At 29.6% G+C, this 13,437-nt stretch overlaps 1 pseudogene across 1 annotated transcript; it reads right to left on the reverse strand.

Moving 5' to 3' along the window:
* Window positions 1-7,539: 7,539 nt before the first annotated feature.
* Window positions 7,540-8,482, reverse strand: LOC149575557 (leucoanthocyanidin dioxygenase-like; annotated as a pseudogene). The gene is made up of 2 exons (XR_016359692.1): window positions 8,028-8,482; window positions 7,540-7,925 (listed from the first exon to the last, which is right to left on the reverse strand). The product of XR_016359692.1 is annotated as a leucoanthocyanidin dioxygenase-like (transcript).
* Window positions 8,483-13,437: the final 4,955 nt, after the last annotated feature.

Below are 13,437 nucleotides of genomic sequence, written 5' to 3' on the forward strand. Positions count from 1 at the left end.
ATGATTGAGGTCAACATTAAGGGGGGATAGTCATATAATATTCCCCTCTTCCCCTTTCTTTTGTATTTTTTTTAGTGAATCTTAAGGGGGGATGTTAAGATTGTCTAGAAAAATCCAGAGAAGAGGCTTCCTAGAGCCTTCCATTGTATAGTGTAGATTAGATGTAGAACATTCTAGGATATAGAATACTCTAAAAAATGAGTTTCTAGATTTTGGTACTACATGTATAATTATATGATGTGCACATACAAGCTATCCATTGTTAGAAGATATTTCAAGGTCTGATGTATGTATGCAAGCTAGAATAATATATTACTAGTTATATATCTCTATTTTTTGGCTCTGTTTTGCCTTGCTTTCTATATTACAATAGTTATTACTTTTATTTTTATGTTGTTTATGGCTTGTTTTAACATTTCGAACTTTGACAAGCTCAAGACGGGGTCTCACATATTGGAGGGGAACTTTTTCAATCGCACACTTTAATAATGTTTGAACTCTTGGTAAACTACCCATTCATGCTTCTAAAATGAGATACTGCAAGTGTTTTGCACTGCTCATGAATTGTCTTCTCGAGGCCTTGTATTCTTTCATTGTGACACACAATCACAATTTAGGCCTTCTGAAATTTGGGTTTGGTTATTTTTGCCGCATTCAACTATAGTTCAACCTTATATTTCGGAGGAGGTGTGTCAGTATCAATTTTAGAGAAAACATGAATCTTCATATAAGTAATAGACAATCTAGTATTTTTGCTTAAAGGAGTGAAACCTAAAACATGTTTTTAAGTGCTATTTTGTCTCGTCTTTCTATTAGTTTTCTTGGGGATTTTATATTATTGTTCGATCAAATAACATAATTTGTTTTAATTTTTGGGTCATGGAATGTTGAAAATGTCTCTTCTCGATATAAATTTTTTTTGCATCTTGGAAAGATCGACCTTAAGATTAAAAAAAATTCATGTTGAAAGAATAATTTTTACAAGAAAACAATTTGATACCTTTAAAATTTTAACTTATGACTCACAACGAGTGACATGTCCAGAACTTAAAATATGCAAATTTATAGATAATCATGTGATTGGTTTTGTTGAGGTAGCCTTCTATCTACATGATTTTCTCATGCTTGTATAATCATCCCACCATCAACTCTTCATCTATACCACAAATTATGACTATACATCAAAATAATTATGCTTTCAAAACCAATGCTTTTATAAGCTGTTCTCACCAATTTTCTCATCACTAAAATATTGTATCCAACCATGCCTCAATATGTCCATCAATGTATTCTTTAAAATATCCTTTCAAGTTTCATAACTGTTACTCACACTCTCACACTTTGGAATTGGGCAATTAGTAGCTTTCTAGAACCTTTTGAAACAAGCCAACTTTATATTTACCTACAATAACTCATTCCATCAGATAATGTGTCTTTGTCATTATATAAGGTGATTCATATAATTTCATCAAAATCACCTCTTTCCTTAAAGCATCATATTCAAACCTCCAAATTCAAAATATGAACAATTCCTTTAACGATGTGATGAACTTTCAAATCATAATGGGTCCATCAAGCATTGTTGATGACTCCAAATTTCTCATAGTTTAAACAACACATCACCAACAATATCCTCCTTCATACTTTGATGAACTCTAATTCTCATCTTTCAAGGGGATGGAGCACATTTAAGGAAACGTGTACCACATGAGCTTCCACAACAACTGGAGTTTGAACAAACATTTCTTTATCTTCCATTTGATGCAACAATGATTTCTCTGTCCAATTTAACTTCCATATATTGAAGTAGCACAATGACAAATAGACAAGGTAACTTTGTAATGGAATTCCCCTTTCCATTTAAAGGTTACGAGTAAGTGCCCAAGTTATGATCCGTTGCTAATATTTTAACAATTGGCAGGGATGGATTTGAAATTATTTATACTGTCCTTGACAAAGCAATCTTGCCTCATTCCATCGGACAATTCACATGCCTTCTCTATGTTGCTTCTATGTGATTGTTAACAAATTCATTTACGGCTTAACTCTCACTCTTCAATTTGCGTGGTTATACACCTTTGAGGCATTTTGTCAAACGATTCCCATGCCTTGTCCACATTTCCACATTGTGCATACATGCTCGCCTATCATGAATATGAATTCAGTGACTTGTTACTATGACATGAACAGTCACTATACTTTTGCAGATCGTGCCTCATACTACAACTTAGGTAAATGATGCTAAGGGATATGAAGCGTGGTTTTTGAAGAATGAGTACTGCACACAAGAGAAGGTTTAATTCTTTTACATCTTCTCCACCAGACTATGCAATAACATCTCTACATGCCTTTTGAAAGTATTCATCAACTGATTGCTTATCCTACATTATGACTGCCATTTCATTATTTTGAAAATATAGGAATTTGGGTTCTTGAAATTTTTAGATTAGGATTAGGATAAAAAGTTAAGGTTCAAGGAGAGAATGAAAAAGAGAAAACATTGACTCCAACTCATAAATTTAACTTTCCAACCTTAACTTTCTAAAAGTTATGGTGATAGAAAGAGAGAAGGTTTTAGTACATGAAGAGAGAGAGAGAGGGGGGGGGGGGGGGGGGGCGTTAGTACAGGAGATAGAAAAAAGCTTGTGGAGAGAGAGGGTTTTAGTATGGGGAGAGAGAAAATTTAATAACTACAACTCTACTCTCATTTCTTAATTAACCTTCACTTAACTTGTGAGGTAAAAATATCAAGGTAACAAGTAGACATTATTTCTAAGTCATATAAATAAAAGATAGCAATAAATGCTTGAACAATGAATTTTAGATTACAAAATAAGATCTAACAAAGCTATATTCTATTTGAAAATGAAAATTTGTTTTGTAACAAAAAAACAAACAATGGGATGGATGGAAAGGATATAGCTCAACAAAATAATAAAATGCATAATAAAAAAGATATATAAAGAAGTGCCATGTAGTGGCATGCACTTGTTGTAGTTATATTAATTGAATCAATATTTATTATATATAGTTAGAAAGATAATTAAATTCAATAAACCATAAAATAATTCAATTAGTCAAATTTTAAGTAAAAATTGAAATATTTTAGAAAAGAAAAGTAACTAAACTATGAACAAATATAAAAGTAAATAGGTTAATATAGTAAAGTAACTAAAATATTAGAAAATACAAATTCTTTCTTAAATTAAAGATATTTTTGAAAAATAATTAATATTAATATATGTAATGCTCATATTTTTAATTAAATTACATCTTTTAATTTATTATCCCAAATTATTAGAGAAAACTACTTTTTTTACAAGAAGTAGGATGATGTTAGCATATTAAATAATCAATGTTTAAATTAGATAAATAAAACAACTAACTATCATGAAAGTAATTCTTGAAAGGTTTAATATTGTCTATGAACTTTGTTTTATATAATATGTAATTTTAAATATATTTTTTTCAAAATGTTACTATATGGATTAATAAGTCAATACATGTGGATAATACACTTGAGCTTAGATAATGTTCGAAAATCTTGCCAATAGCTTCAAAATAAGGGGTTCGATAAGACCAAATAAATTGAACCACTTATAATTGAAATAAATTATTTTTTATAATATATTTAATTGATAATAAATAGGTGTACCTTAGTTTTCTAGGTAAGAGTACTTGAATACTATTGGTTGATAGGTGCAAAATTAATTCACTAATAGTACAAATTGTATGCAATAGTACTAGCCTATCCACAAATACAATAATATCACATCTAGATACTACTGTTGAAAATAGAAATCTTGGTTTTGTAGCTCTAAAATGAGCTAGATGGATGAAAAATTTATATCTCATAAAAATAAGCAGGTCCTATTAAAAAGGATATATTGATGATCTCACATCTAGCTACTACTCCACATAATGGCTTGTATTTGGCCTAAGTTATAATAGTTTAGGATTAAAATTTTAAAAAACTTAATAGAAGTTTTAATTAAAATATTTAATATAATATAATCAAATTTGATTAACATTAAAAAATCATTTAAAAATAATTTTTAATTTATCAAATTAAGTAAACATTAAAAAATTAAAACTAAAAAATAAAAATAAAAATGTTTATAGTTGAAATAGAAAATAGTACTCACTACTTCAAATATTTCATCTTCAAATATCATTCTTAGACTAGTAGTTCCTCTATAACACCCAAAATTTATGAGCCAATATAATGATTTTTATAATTTAAAAAATAAAAAATCTTACACATATAAACATCAAAAAAATAAAAAATAAAAAAAATCTATCAAACTATATTATCTAATAATAAATTTTAATGAAAGTTATAATTAAACTAGAGAATATGTTTTAAAAAGATGAGCAAGTGTCACCTAGTGCATGCACTTGTCCTCATAGTTTTTATACTAATTAGAAATAAAAATTTAAATATTCAATTTAATAATTTAATTACAATATTGTATAGTTTTGAAAAAAATCTGTATAAAAATTAATAACAAAACATAAAAATTTTAATACTGAATTTAATACTTTAATTACAATACTATATATTTTGAGAAAAATCTATATAGAAAAATAGTTAAATGTAATTGGTGAAATTAATATGAAAAATCTATGCTAATTAGGATGATAGTATATGGCCTAAATAAAATTTCTCCCTAGTATTGACTCAAAATAGCTAAAATTTCACACTTGTGTCACATTTTTTTTTGAGGAAAATGGAAAACAAAAATATTGTTTTTCAACTTGGACCACCTAAACTTTGTACTTATAATTTCATTCTTAATTTTTAGCAAATAGTTAGATATATTATTTCTAGATTTTTTAGATTTTTTAAGTGAGATCAATGGGATGTCACATATGTACACCAAATTAAAAAAAAATTATATACATTTTTCTACTTAGATAACTTGAAATGTTACAAAATGGAGGGAAAATGATTTTTGATGCATAAAATATGGAGGAAGCCTCCTTGAAGAATGATACCTAATGCCCATAGATTAAGTTTACTTTTTAGATTTTCCAAATCTTGAAAATTATGTCTTTTTGGTAGTGTCGTTGATCAGGATTTTGTGTTTGAACTTTACCTTGTTAAAGGACAAGTTAGTAGGTCAATGATAGACTCATGACCCCTTGGTATAAATTCACTCTTTTTATATGTAAGACCTTTTAGTTTAAAAGTTTGTTTGATGTATAGTTATGTATTATATATTTGGAATGTATGATAGTGATACATACCTTGCCAAATTATCACACAACAAAATTATAAAACATTGTACTCTAATGAAATAAATGACATTGAAACAAATAATAAAATAAATATATAACTATAATTCTTTATTTTATTTTCAACACATTAAATAATTATATATTGATATTGATTATTGTAGAGAACAATTCAAACTTGAATATTACATGAATATATTAAATAATTTTAAATAATAATATATAATATCAAACAATATAAACTAATATTTAATCATTTAAATAATAAATTTTATAGTTAATATTTCAAGTTTGATAAGTTTGTAACCACATGATTTCATAATAATCAAACTTAAATAATAAATGACCAAAACCAAAATGAGTACATAGATAAAAGTGACATATATAATTTTAAAATGCATTTACTAATAAGTTGTGACAAGGGATAACCAGGAGTCCACAATCCAACAAAACATCACCATACAAGAAAAGAGCTCTTCAGAGTTCCAAAAGCTTTTCCACCATTATTCTGCAACCGACTCTTATTTACTTTGTCTTATTTGGTACACATTTACAGTTAGCATGGGGAACAATAATAGAGCTTAGTTCTATTGTAGCTCTTCAACATGGCCCTTTCTATCCAGTCATTTGCTAAAAAACTTCTGCATTTACTCTTTCATGTTGGAATATTTAATGCAGTTGGTCATTTTTCCTTGGAGCCAAATGCTTACCTACCATCCTTGACGACCTGCCAACAGTCATAAACATTTATTTTGGTAGGTGAGATTTTGAAATCGAAAATGAGGAGGAAAATATTTTGCCAAAGACAAAAAGAAATGTTCTATCATTCATTCATAGATTCAGAGATCTAGAGAGACAGAGAGTAAAGGTGAAGAGTTGCAGACCAAAGAGAAGTTGAAGAGAAGTGATTAGCAGATCCAGTCGTTAGAGAAAAGGAAGTTCCTTTCATGCCTGCAGTTGCAAGTGTTTCTTCTCTGGTCATTCTGTAAGTTTATTATTTGTTTGTTTTGACTTGTTGAAGCAGTGATTGCTCTAGGCATTGTAGTATGCAGCCATTAGAGCTGTAAGTTTGAAGTTTTTTCAGTTTGAAGTTTAGGGTTATTTTAGGGTTTTTTGGTTGAAGCGGAATGCTCCCAAATTTTGTAATGGTTTAATCAAGTTGAATAGTAAAGAAAATAGGCATACTTGAATCCATTACTTTTCCCTTTGTTTATTGCATTTGATAAGTTTATTGTTGAGTATTTCAAGCTTTGAGTCTCTGGTTTTAATGGTAAAAATATTCACGTCATAAATCTGCACTCAGTATTGTCTATTGTCTTTGGTAGAATTCATTCTCTGAAGTGGCTACTGAGTTCACTCGGTGCCTTCTTCTACCGAGTTCCACTCTCCTGTGGCTACCGAGTTGCTCTTCTATCAAGCTCACTCGGTATCATGTGGCTACCGAGTTTCTCCTTTACCAAGCTCACTCGATATCCTTTGGCTACCGAGTTATTTTCTCTTCATTTATCGAGCTCACTCGGTAAACACTCTTGCCACTTGGTTTCTTTGGCTACCAAGCAAAAACTGTCACTCGGTAATAGTTGTTGCCGAGCAATTTTAGGGTGGTAAAGTTGATTTTTTAGGGTTGTGCAAGTGATTTTTAGGGTTATTGATGATTGAAATTTATTATTTCTCACATTTCCAAGGTGAACTTTCATAAATAGAAGGATGATCTTTGTCAATCAGTGCTGAAAGAGGTGAAATAATTACTTCATTGTATGGAAAACCAAAGAGAACCCATGACATCCTTGCTCTATCCTTGTGAACTAAACTCAATGCTCTATGCTCTTGTATATCCCATTGCTTATGACCTGTTTGTATTCTTACAATTCAATATCTTCAACATAAACTAATATCAATATAATCTAATGAATTGCTTATTATTATCTGTAATTTCAACCAATTGTATTCTTATAATTTGATATCTTCAACATAAACCTATATCTATATAACCTAATGAATTACTTATCACATGCAATTTCAACCAAATAACCATTATATTCTTATGATTTGACATCTTCAACATAAACCAATATCTATATAATCTAATAAATTGCATATTACATATAATTTTAACCAAATAACCATTGTATTCTTATGATTTAACATCTTCAACATAAACCAATATCTATATAAACTAACGAATTGCTTCTTAACTACACTGTCAACCAACCAAATTAATCCTTTTACTCTTCGTGATCTAATAGCCTTGGATCTAATAATAATTCTCAGACAAAATAAAAAGTTAGAAATAAGCCCATATCCATATAATCTACTGGTTTTCCTTTAAAAGAAAAATACATGTACATTTGTTTACCTCAAGTGCATCAGCAACGTTAACAATGAGGGCACCTGGAATACTTTGAACATCAATCCAATTTCCATCCTTTCTAATTTGCAGCCCTGGGGTTTCATCATGCAGAAGAAATGTGAGAACGTGGGGATCAGAGTGTGGAGAAATTCCAAGTACCAATTCTGGCTGAGGACAAGGTGGATAATAATTCAATCTGATGTGGATTTCTTTCTTTTCTCCACCAACTACCTCGTTCAATGTATTTTCATCTTCCAATCCCAGCCTTCTGCTCAGCACCTTCATCAAAACTTCCCACAATTTGTATATCTCCCTTGAATATTCATCCATAACTTCCCTGCAAATAACAAGAATTATATACCCATAAGAATTTATTACATATAAGAATTAATATAAACCTCCACAAAAAATGATGTTTGAAGAGACGTAAACTGTCTACGTGAAATAAGAGATGTTTCTTCTGTGGGGAGGCAAGATAACGTTGTAATAGTAATCCCCCCAGTCCAATTTAGCATCTTGGGTGTATCCTAATTTGCTTCCATAGTGAATAGGGCTTCCATCTTGTTCATTTCTATATAATTCCATTTCTTCAATGGGAAGATTGAAAAAAGCTTTGCCCACTTTTCTATTCGAGAGATCAGAGAGTTTGAGACTCCATTATTGATGATCTGAAAGAAACCCCAGTCTTTTGCAGCTTTTGAGATTTCTGCAATGATTTCTTGTTCTAAATGTGAGGCTCCCAAGCCAAGCAAATCAATAACTGGAACATGGGTGTTGTGTGGTTTGGAGGATTCAAGATTAGGTCTCACATATTGGAGAGGAACTTTTTCGATCCCACTCTCTGATAATGTCTGAGCTCTTGGTAAGTTGCCCAGTTCATCCATTATCGATGCATTCAGTCTTCACAAATTGAGAGAGTTTGTGGGTATATTCAGAACTTAAATCTTATTTAGGATCTAGTGTTTGGTTTTACTTTGAACTCTTTTTTCAGCAGATTTAATCTTATTATATTAAGAAGGAAGTAAGTTTTTTTTTTCCCAATTCTACTTGAGTAGATTTAAAGAATGTTTAAAAACTTATTATATTAAGGATGGAGTAAGTTTTTTTTGTTTGAACTCTTTTTTGAATAAATGGTAGATGTAGAAACTTAAATCATATTATATTAAGGAGTAAGTCTTTTTTTCTAACTTTTCTTATTAAATTGAGTAAAGAAACAGAATGAAGCACAAATAAAGAAGATGAATATAATAACATAAGATTTATAATGGTTCCGCAAAATGTATGAATAACCTGATACAATTACATGTGCTGTACACAGCCATTATAAAGAGCTCTTAGATTGTGAAGAGTCTCCTTGAACAGATTTAGAGGATGTGTTGAAACTTAAATATTATCAAGGAGGGAATTTGTTTACCCTCCAAACTCTTCTTGAGCATATTTAGAGGATATCTAAGAACCTAAATCTTACTAAAAAGGGAGTTTGTTTTGTTTTCTGAATTTTTCTTGGTAAGATTTAAGGTTTGTGATGGCTAAATAAACACTCATTTTAATTGAAATCAGCTAGAAATTATTATGTTTGTAACAATAATTTGTGTAGTGTACTATGTATATACAAGTGGTTATAGGAAGACATATCTTCAAAGTTTAGGAAGAATTAAAATAAAGGATAAAGTCTACAAAATATTATAACAATTTGTGTAATACCATTAGAAGGTGGCTCACATCTCAAAATATGTAATATCATGGAGTCCCAACTAAATGCAGCATCATCTTCTTCTTTAGAATTCTCCTTAGTAGGTGGCTAAGCATGAAAGAAAGAGATGATAAGCTATACTTAAGAGAACTTTCTAACAACTATCAAAGCTCTTAATCAAATACTCCTTCTTATCAAGATTTCATGCAATGCTCAAAGCAAATAGATCTTAGCAAAAATTTATATCAATAATATTTTATCTAAGAACTATCTTAGTTCAACTTTCATTACTAGACACTGCTAATATTCTTTTACTTGTGTTCGGGTCAGCAGCCATTAATTGTTGCTTTTCTTAATAAAAATTTATCTTAATTCAAGAATGTAACAAAAAGAATATATGTAAAAATAAGATGTAGTCTTGAATGTATATAGATAAAAAAACTAATTAGATAAAATCTTGGAAAGAAGTTAGATTGTATATAAACATTCAGTTCATTACGAAAAGAAAAAGACACAAGTAAAATCAACATAGATTAGGTATAGAAAATGGGAACTATGATACTAACTCTATAATTGAAAATGATAACAATGAATAAACAATTTGAGAAACTAAAAACAACTTTAGAAAAGTAAAATAAAATAAAATACTTGCCAATCACATAGCAGCACAGACGCTTTGAAATACAAATATCAGTAGCTGCGGATAGGCTTTCACAACCCTCTGAATCTGAATAATCAAGTTGATAAAGAGTCACCATCAACACCAATAAACTATCTATCTATATATAGTTAATATGTGACGGGCATCTTGTAAGCAAAAGCTCGTTGTCTACTTTCTAGACAGATTTTTGATCCGTTGTGAAGGGATGTTTATAGGTTTGTCAATCAGGGAACTCATTTTTTCTAATGTGTTTTCCGTGCTTTTAGAACTAATGGCAGTGTGCTCTACCTTGGGAAAGTAAGTGGTCTGTCATCATTCTTTTTTTAGGGTTTGGATTCTATAAATTGTTATTTTATATCCTTTTGATAAAGAAGTTTTATATTTTAGGTTAAATATAATATTTTTGTTAATTATAAAAAGTTATAAGGATAGATACAAAATCAAATAAACTTTCTGAAAAAAGAGATTGAGTTTAAAAGGTTAGGTTTATATATAATAAAATGTACTATATTTTGTGTATAAAGATAATGATAAGAAGGGGAGAATGTAATATTCAAAGTTCGATGATTTTTTTAAAGGTACGAAATAAGTGGGTATATTTGGGACAAATATGAGGATACATGTAGTTTATTATGAGATGATATATGGAAAAAAATCTCCATGTTACTCATAACAAACAAATCATTAAGAATTTCAAAATGAAATGACATTGTTATTTTTGATATTTCATGAAGTTCATATATATCTTGAACAAAATCTTTTATGTTTCATATCAAATTAATCCTTTTATAAAAAGGTAGAGAAAAAAATTCTTATATATAAACATGAAGTGCTTTAAATTGATATATCTATCTTAACTCGTAGATTTTTTGTTTTAATTAATATAAGTAGAGAATGACTCCAACTCTTTAGTATTAAAAACTATCTAAACAAGGGACAAGAGTGAAATCAAGAAAACATACGCACACCAGATGGACTTAGTGTGTTTTTGACATGGCTGAAACCATGTTACAAAGAAATATCCAAGTTATCCAATAGGTTTAACAAGAGTTAACACTACGTTAGATTCAAAATAACCTTATCCAAATTTACATCTTCCTTCCTTCTTTCTACTACTATCCAACCATATGTTTCATCAACACTTAAAGACTTAGGTGAATAGGAAAATGAAACATTTTTTACAACCACAAATATAGGGAAACCATAGAAGAAGGTGGGTCACTGGAAATACAATGAGATAAGGACAATTGTTTCAACGTCAGAAATAAGAAAACAATCCTTAATTCCATTTTGAACCTTAGAAACAAAGTTGATTTAACCTAGAAATAATGAGTTGGAGGGAAAAGAAAGAAACCTTGATCACAACATCAACAATTTTAGTGTTAGAAGAAAATCCGGTCTCGCAAATAATGTACTAGAAAGTTAGAAGCAAATTTAGTATGACAAATAATGTACTAGAAAGTAAATCTAGATAGTAGAATGGAAGAAGAAAATATGATATTTGTAAACATAAGACCATTTGGTTTAGCAAATAATATACTTGAAAGTTAGAAACAAATTTAGTACGGCAAATAGCAAATAATGTACTAGAAAGTAAATCTAGATAGTAGAATGGAGAGAAGAAAATATGATATTTTTAAACAAAAGACCAAGATTATTAAACACGATAATTGACCTAAATGATTGGTACCAAAATAATGCTTTTAGTGAACATAAATCCCACCTAGTTCACCAATCAACACTAAGATCTATCATTCTTATAGAATGACCTTACTAGGAAAGATTTTGAAAGATCAATTGCAACTAAAATGTATGCAAATAAAGCATATCTAAGGTATTTCTAGTCATAGAGTCCAATAACCTCATAAACTTTATGATGCTAGAAATAACGGAAAAAATAAGTAAACAAGAGGATCATTGGGATGGGATGTGAATCCCACCTCCAAGTACCACCATCAACAAAATTTCTTACTCATCTTTATAATTGAAATAAACCATGAAGAAACCTCAAGCTAAAGATGACAACTCCATTTTACACTCAAGTATAGAAGATGAAACTTCATGAATCTAATGGTGAAAAAAGGGGAGAAAATGCCAAAATTTAAATCTGAATAAATATAAAGCCCTTCCTAGAAGAATAAATCTCACATTCTAACACTTCTTTTCCAAATGAATTATAGGATCAGTGTTAGAAGGATAGGGGGAAATGGTTTTATAGGGCCCTTCACTTTTCCAAAAGCACAGGGATTGGTAGAAGTTTTGGCTATACTAGCAAGCTATAATATTTTATGTACTAAATATAAACGAGATGTTTATTGCTGGAGATCTATGAGATCTCAATGTTTCACTTATGTGAGTATCACCTAGATCCAATGAGTGCTAAGTGTTACAGAAAACTACACAGTTAAATCATGATAGCAATATCATAATTTGACTTGTTATACAAAATATCTCCACTTACCAATAAAATACTTGCCAATCACATCACAAGGCAGAAACATTAAAATTCCACTACTATGATCCAAATACTAGTAACTATGGATAGACTTTAAAATCAATCTGAATCTGAATAATATTTAAGTTGATAGAGTCACCATCAACACCAATGATCTATCTATCCAATGATCTATCTATACACGTGTGTGTGAGACAGTTATTAGATGATGTTAATATGTGATAGACATCTTGCAATCAAAATTTCGCTGTCAACTTTCTAGACAGAGTTTGGATCTGTTGTTAAGGGTTGTTTATAGTAATTGAAGATAGGAATCCTGTATAACAGTCTCAATACATCAAGTTGGAGAGGGACTGGACCTCGTAACGCTGCAGTTCATAAAAAAAATATAACGAATAGAACCAGACCCCAACTCAATAATTAAAGATATTAGCTTCAGAAGATTTTCTACAAGCATATATACTTATAACACAGCTTTCAAACTACATTAAGAAAAGTAGTTGAAAGAAACAATATATATTCTTTTTATTGGTCTTAGATTACACCCATGCGGAATGATGATAATGACATTCAGTTCGGATTCTTTATTGAGGATTGTTCTAGCTGATGAACATGGACCATTCCATCCAGTCCTCTGCTCTAAAACTTTTCCAAATATTCATTCGAAGATGATCCTTCATAAACAGGAGGAGGATTGTCCTTGTCAGTCAATTCTTATAGAGGTTAGATTGTCAGAAGAATTCATCATTGTCATATGTAAAATTTTAGTGAAGTTTATTTGATGTATAGTTATGTATTCTTTATTTTCTTAACATTTTGCATCTATTATACTAATGACTATTTTATTCGATTGTCACACAACAAAATTGTAAGAACATTATGCCTGAATGAAATCACTGACATTGAAACAAATACCAAATGTTTATAATGAGAATTCTTTATTTTATTGTTATTACATTAAATCATTACATGTTAGTATTAATTTCTTTACAAACAATTCAAATTTGATAACAAGATAATATCATATGAATATTAAATAC

The sequence above is a fragment of the Cupressus sempervirens genome, chromosome 2 (assembly GCF_028749045.1).
Source record: "Cupressus sempervirens isolate cs-2001-9-10 chromosome 2, ASM2874904v1, whole genome shotgun sequence".
NCBI classification, from domain to species: domain Eukaryota; kingdom Viridiplantae; phylum Streptophyta; class Pinopsida; order Cupressales; family Cupressaceae; genus Cupressus; species Cupressus sempervirens.